General features: G+C 41.9%; 1 long non-coding RNA gene across 4 annotated transcripts; it reads right to left on the minus strand.

The window, feature by feature from the left end:
* Nucleotides 1–841: 841 nt before the first annotated feature.
* On the minus strand, nucleotides 842–5,909 carry LOC123110569 (uncharacterized). Of its 4 annotated transcripts, none has more exons than XR_006453474.1 (5): nucleotides 5,301–5,909; nucleotides 4,074–5,217; nucleotides 2,404–2,538; nucleotides 2,088–2,241; nucleotides 849–1,993 (listed from the first exon to the last, which is right to left on the minus strand). It is a non-coding gene; the product is annotated as an uncharacterized lncRNA (long non-coding RNA). The 4 variants fall into 4 exon arrangements; XR_006453473.1 differs by having other exon boundaries at nucleotides 850–1,993; nucleotides 4,074–4,869; nucleotides 4,982–5,906; XR_006453472.1 differs by having other exon boundaries at nucleotides 851–1,993; nucleotides 4,074–4,869; nucleotides 4,959–5,906.
* Nucleotides 5,910–7,673: the final 1,764 nt, after the last annotated feature.

The raw sequence follows: 7,673 nt of genomic DNA on the forward strand, positions 1-7,673 counted from the left end.
GAGAATGCCAGAAGCTTGGTGCCACTTCATCCATCCGGCTTTGATTCGATGGTTCACATCTTCATCAATACCCCCATCCTCCTGCAACATTGACCCCAAATACCGAAAGGTGTTCTTCCGAGGTACCACCTGGCCATCAAGGCTAACCTCCTCCTCCTCACAGCTAGTAGTACTGAAACCGCACATCATGTACTCGGTTTTAGTTCTACTAAGCCTAAACCCTTTCGATTCCAAGGTTTGTCTCCATAACTCTAACTTCCTATTTACCCCCGTCCGACTATCGTCAACTAGCACCACATCATCCGCAAAGAGCATACACCATGGGATATCTCCTTGTATACCCCTTGTGACCTCATCCATCACCAAAGCAAAAAGATAAGGGCTCAAAGCTGACCCCTGATGCAGTCCTATCTTAATCGGGAAGTCATCGGTGTCGACATCACTTGTTCGAACACTTGTCACAACATTATTGTACATGTCCTTGATGAGGGTAATGTACTTTGCTGGGACTTTTTGTTTCTCCAAGGCCCACCACATGACATTCCGCGGTATCTTATCATAGGCCTTCTCCAAGTCAATGAACACCATATGCAAGTCCTTCTTATGCTCCCTATATCTCTCCATAAGTTGTCGTACCAAGAAAATGGCTTCCATGGTCGACCTCCCAGGCATGAAACCAAACTGATTTTTGGTCACGCTTGTCATTCTTCTTAAGCGGTGCTCAATGGCTCTCTCCCATAGCTTCATTGTATGGCTCATCAGCTTAATTCCACGGTAATTAGTACAACTCTAAATATCCCCCTTGTTCTTGAAGATTGGTACTAATATACTCCGTCTCCATTCTTCTGGCATCTTGTTTGCCCGAAAAATGAGGTTGAAAAGCTTGGTTAGCCATACTATCGCTATGTCCCCGAGACCTTTCCACACCTCAATGGGGATACAATCAGGGCCCATCGCCTTGCCTCCTTTCATCCTTTTTAAAGCCTCCTTCACCTCAGACTCCTGGATGCGCCGCACAAAACGCATGCTGGTCTCATCAAAAGAGTCTACAAAAAAAAATCCATCCTAGACTCTAAGACTTTTTCACTGAACCTATTGCTCTCATATCCTACGCAACTCCAAGGCCTAAACGGACTATAATACTCGGTACTAACTACAAACCATAGGGTAGCGGGAAAATCTACAGAATTGTAACCAGATGATTCGTTGCGCACATCCGATATAAATGAAAGTGATGTATTGTGACCTTTTCTATGGATACTTGAACATAAAAGGTAAAAATGCAAGAGACTACTAATAGAGCTGCTGATGACACATCAAAGCTTGTTGACAGAACAAAATATTGCATTTTTTAATTGAAAATGTGGCCTTGGTTGGATCCTCCGAGCAAGTTTCCATATTCAAGACTAATGAAATTTTACGTTGCTCAGACTGGCAATAATTACAGTCTAATAGCGAGAACACAGTAAAACCTCCAGCAAAATGGTAGAAACACTCTTAAAATACTGCTACTAATAAACAAATGTTAAAAGCAGGGGTGTCACAACGATGGTTTTAACTAAAGAATAAAGAGCAGTAACATTAACTGGGGTAAGCCGACTCTAGAGACTTGTAATAGAGCTGCTGATGACACATCAAAGCCTGTTGATAGAATAAAATCTTGCATCTTATTTATAAAAAATGTGGCCTTGGTTGGATCCTCTGAGAAAGTTTCAATATTAAGACTAAGCAAGGAAAATTTACCAAGATCAGGCTGGCAACAATTACAGCCTAATATCGTGAACAGCGCGAGAACCTCCATAAAAATGGTAGAAACACTTCAAAAATACTGCTACTAACTAAAAGAACGCTAAAAAGGAGGAGTGCCACACTGATGGTATTAACTAAAGAGTAAAGAGCAGTAAGAACAAGATGTTTAGTACAGTTACCTTTAAATAGACCGAACAGTGTAGAATATTTGGTCTTCAACCCACGCCCTTCATGCCCATTGATGCTGCAATATTACGATCGGGGACAAGTCAACATAAAGGGTGTAAGAAATATCCTCCCAAAAGTGAAGACGGAAACATATGTGGTTACGTAAGTACCATGCATTCCTATTTTGCAGTTATCAGAACATCAGAACATCCGTGTTGATCTTTATCATCTTGTAAGGTGCCACGGTCATGCGTTGCCACGGAAAAAGAAAGTTATGAAAAATGTCAAAGTTTCTCTCCTCTTCCCTTCCTCGCACATACATGTCTGATTCATGGTACAAATTTATGTATCTGTTAGAGAAGAACAAAAACAAAGGATTCCCCTCACTTTATATCTCCTATACCTAAAATTGCTTATAGGCGACTAAATTTGCCAATTCTATGCTCTAATAAACCAAATGAAAGAGAGGGCATATCAAGTTGAAACCTTGAGTTTCCCTTCAAGAAAAGTTGGAGCCGTGAGCTAAATACAAGAACCTAAAGAGATAACCTTCAAAATGTTCTCACCGGGGAAAACCATCTAAAACAATCAACATACAGAGGTCATGGACTTGGAAGAAATCTGCAACAAATCAAGAGAGTCCGATAGAGATGTGAGAGCTCACCAACTTTTGTAACACACGAAATTGAAATATTCTTAGTCCGTAAATCAGTAAAGCAACTAAAGTGAAGCGTAACATTCCAGCTCTACAAAATCACTCACAATGGTGCATATACTCTCAGTTTTGATCATAATAAGCCAATAAAATGGATTTTGTTTCTTATTATACCATCGGAAAAGTTATTGTACAGAAATATTTAGTCAATTTTGTCCAGAAACTGTCAATACAGAACTGTTGAAATCAAATGTTATTACTTCACCAGCCTTCACTATCTTAGTTTCACAAAAAAATGCAACCAACAGACCGAGAAATTAAGAGTCAGAAAATCGAACTAATGTAATGAGACAACATGTAATGGCACTGCATGTACAGTGAAGTTTGCCAAGCTTGCGGTGTGAGCGAAAAATGCTAATTGTTCCTTGTTGGTTTTAAGCAACAACGAAACTTGAGGCCTCAAAATACATTACATCAATGTAACACTATTTCAGTGGTCTCAAACCTATTGATGAACAGCTTGTTCTAATTCAGAGATTGTACATCGAATATATAAGTGTTGACAATCTATTCTGAAATTGCACACGAAGTTGCAGACAACCTGTACATTGCACATACAGATAGCACCCACAGATTTCAGCATCCATTGCACTAAAAATATCACATAATGTGGCCTGCTACACCCCAAACGCAAACAACACAAACGCAAACATGGGTTTCTCCCTGGGCGCGGCGTGGCGCCGCGCCTCCGCCCGCTAGTATAGTACTACTTCATGTGAGTTCTCAGGAACCAGCAAATGTTATTGGCATGCTAGATTCATCTGAACACACACTTCCCCATACCCTGAATTTTGGCCATGAATTAGATGGAGTGTGTGAATCAAGTTCTATCATTTTTTCACAGAATAAAGAACCACTTTCTCCTGCTAAAACGAATCAGCACATGCATCTCCTTTGAATAATAATAACAACTAAAATGTTACGCCACCTTGTACAACTTTTATACTGCAGTAAATTTAGCCAGATTACTGCCCAATGTCTATTACTTACACTGCCCAAAAAGTGAACTCGATTAATGATCATGATCTATAGCCCAACTTTCCCAATATAAGAAAAAAATTATTATTTTGTTTATGAAAACATCGTTGACAACTAATCAACAGTTCAATTATGGTCACTGCCGTACAATTGAGTTATATTTTTATTCACTGTCGTACAATTGATCAATTATGTACTCCACCAACTACCACTTCATTAATCAATAGTTACATTTTTATTCAGTAAAATATTGGTTGTACTAACAAAGAGATATAAAGAAGGATTAATCCCACTGCTAGCAGAACTAAAAGAGAGTAAATTCCGAAATTCACGGATCCATCCTAAATGGCCATCTAATAAGCAACATATGTGGCCAAAAAATTATGCTGGGATGTCCCAAATTGCCATTATATAGTACCAATAATGAGGGATGAGAAAATAAAGAATGAAGTCAAGGAAATACCTCAAGTAAATAATCCAAAATATTATTCTGTATTCCTTCTCGAGAAACTGGCTTCTTTCTTCATTTAAACATTCATATTCCTTGTTCAGTTGGAGCGTTTGCAATAGTAGAACTTTCTTCGGGATTATTGCCTTATTGGTAGAGATGTACAAACTTTTTTATCTACAGATTAATAGGCTGAAACACTTACACCATGATTTTCAGACCCTGCCAACTGATACTTCTATAAGTTCCAAAACCTTCTAGAGTGTTCCACAACACCAATGTCCAAGTCAATACCATATATTATCCATTGAATCATTAGAGTAATTTACCATAGAACATTAAGAACATTAGGGGAGGATTTGTTGCAACTATTTTAGATCATGCACCAAAAAATTGTAGTTCTCCTAAATCAAGAAGAACAAGGTCGAAATTCACAAGAGTCGTATAGAAATTTCTGCAATCAATATCATACCTGATCCATGTACGGCAGCCTCTAAATAAGCAACATAAGTCCGCAGTCCATAAAAAATAGAATACGCTCCAATTTGATGTATCATGCAATTTTGCAATACTCGAATAATTTTATAAAGCATACTGATACTGCATTGGAGGGCTATAAACTTCAGTAATATGAAAATATGTAGACCGCAGTTGATACTGTAACTTAGTGACACAACACATGGTATGATAGCTAAAAGGAGAGGCTATCAATTGTCATTTTTTTGCACTGATGTGCCTGTAGAAAACCACTATTGATTCGATTTGATGTGTACCATAGATTTTGCGCCTGCTCCCTCAGCTCCATGGCTTCCTGAAATAAAATTTCCCAGCGTCGGATCCGTTCAAATAAAAGGCAGATAGAGCAACTGAAGAAGAGCCCATCTGAATCTGATCACATACCTTGCCGAGAGCATCGAGCTTACCTCGCACCGGCACGCGGGCGGCCGACAAAGAGTGTTGGAGGAGGCGGCGGTGCTGCCGACGCCGGCGGTCGGAGACCGGCGAGTATGAAATAACAGACAACATATATGACTGAAACTCCATAATTTGGTTGACTGTGGACAAACCAAAGCAATACATAAAATGTCACCAGCAATACATAACATATTACATTGACGATTCAAGTCAAGCAGGAAAATAGTTCATTGTCAACTTGTCACTGTCGAAAAATCACAAAGTTACAGATAGTCAGAGATGATTCATTTGCATCACAAAGTTTCTCATGGGCTCATGGCACTGTACCTCTTCTTCAGTTCTGTCAACACCTTGAAGAAGACTAAGATCACCCTAACTTGATACTGCATCGGCGACACCAGCAGTCCAGCATCGAGAGAGAGAGAGAGAGAGAGAGAGAGAGAGAGAGAGAGAGAGAGAGGAGTAGACCGCTACCAGATCTCATTCCCTGCTGCCACTAGTCCTCATTCCCGTTCGCAACCGGCCCCGGATCCCCCGCTGCCATCACTTGCAGACAGAGAAAGGAGAGGCCAAGGCATCCTTGGCAGAAAGATGAGAGGAGGTACTGACCTACATAGCTCGCCATCACCTGCGCAGACCGTCGGAGGAGGAGCAAGCAGCCCACGGCGCCGAGATCCATGACGCGGCCATGAAGGCACATGTAGAGAGGAACGTCACGTAGTTTAGAGAAAAGAGAGAGAGAGAGAGAGAGAGAGAGAGAGAGAGAGAGAGAGGAAAGAGGAGAAAGGAGAGAGGGAGGCACGGCGGTGGGGTCCTGCTATCTGCTCCTGGCGAGGTCAGGAAGCACTCAGCGGCGGCGGCGGAGTAGGAGGGGCGGGGGAGGAGGAGGGGCTAGGAACCCTAGCCAGGGTGAGGGAATTGTGGGTCGCTCGAGGGCACTCTGGAGTCCTCGCTCGCTAGTGGCGTGCGTGCGGTTCGTGGATTTTTCGGGTGCGAGGGGTTCTGTTCGGACCGTACAATCAGGTTTAATTTTGTAGGTTAACCGTAGTAGATTTTTTAGGTCGTTTTTTTACCACTGAACCGTCGTGGTTCACAGTGGGCGTCGTTGTAACTTGCTGTTTTTTTTATCGATCGGGAGGGACGAAGCGGGGGATCGGTGGGCAGCGGGAGGTGGGAAGAAGTATCAAAAATAACCAGTGAAGGTGGGATGAAAGTTGACCGGCGGAGACTACCAATTGCTTCATTAAGAGTAGAGATTTTGATGTGTTGATGGTATAATTAGTGGAACCAATAATGTTTGCTAAAGTTTATCCCGGGCTAGGAAATTCACTTTGGCACATGGGAGTATATGCTCCCGCCATTGAAAAATACTTTCCAAAATGTCAGAAAAATTCCGAACACAACTTTGACGCGTACATTCCATCATTGTATGTCTGCATGCCAAATTTCATGAAAATCCGACATTTTATACGACTTATGTAAAAAAGACAAAAAATACCTCATGAAAAGCCTATTTTAACATTAAATTTTTTTCTTTCTTACATATGACACAAAAGTTGCCGATTTTCCGCGGAACGAATTTGTGCGCATGTAGAATGTCGAGATGTACTCGGGAATCATTTTGTCAGAATTTTGTGACATTTCAAAATATCTTTAAAACACATTTTAAAAACCTGGAGCATATGCTCCTATGTGCCAAAACGCCTATCACCAGAATCCCATAGAGGGTGTCGAAAACTACCATTCGTGAAACAAAAGCAATCTTCCAACCCTAGTCGCTACCATTTTCTCATCTCATACGAAGGAAATATTCCCTAGAGGCAATAATAAAGTTATTATTTATTTCCTTAATTCATGATAAATATTTATTATTAATGCTAGAATTGTATTAACCGGGAACTTAGTACATATGTGAATACATAGACAAAACATATAGTCCCTAGTATGTCTCTACTTGACTAGCTCGTTAATCAAAGATGGTTATGTTTCCTAACTGTCGGGGATATACCCCGCGTTATGAACCGGCTGGAAGTACGACCCATCGGGACTTGGCGACTCACTGGTGACCCGCCCTGACTTGGCGACTCACTAAGTGACCCGCCCGGATCTTTCCACTCACTGATGATCCGGCCGAGCCAGGTGACTCATTGATGACCCGGCAGGCGGGTTAGAGGAGCGACAAGACCCGGAGGACCAGAAGACTCAAGGCCCAGAAGGCCGGCTCATATTATGGTGGCCCGGCTTAAGAGGAAAGCATAAGGAATATTACCTTACAAAGGAAGCAAGACTAGGACTCCACTTGTAAAAGAGTAATCCTAATCCTATTAGGACTAGTCATGTAACCCGCTCCTTCAACTTATATAAGTAGGGGCAGGGCACCCCAAGAGGGACAAGTTTTACAAGGCTAGATAGACAGACAAGTCAAGAGCTCTCGAAGTAGAGCACCCCTGTAATCGTGATCATTATCATCAATATCAATGAAGCGGGATGTAGGCTTTTACCTCCACCGTGAGGGGCCGAACCTGAGTAAAACCTCGTGTCTCTCATCCCACTCAACCCCTCTCAAGCTACCACATGGATGCGTTGGCCTCACGACTAAGTCCTCACACTAAGGACATCTGCCGTGACAATTCCATGACAGTTGGCGCCGCCGTGGGGCTCGCGCACGGTGGTGTTGAGTTCTTGGAGGGATCTCTCACA

This window comes from Triticum aestivum, chromosome 5B (assembly GCF_018294505.1).
Source record: "Triticum aestivum cultivar Chinese Spring chromosome 5B, IWGSC CS RefSeq v2.1, whole genome shotgun sequence".
NCBI lineage: Eukaryota > Viridiplantae > Streptophyta > Magnoliopsida > Poales > Poaceae > Triticum > Triticum aestivum.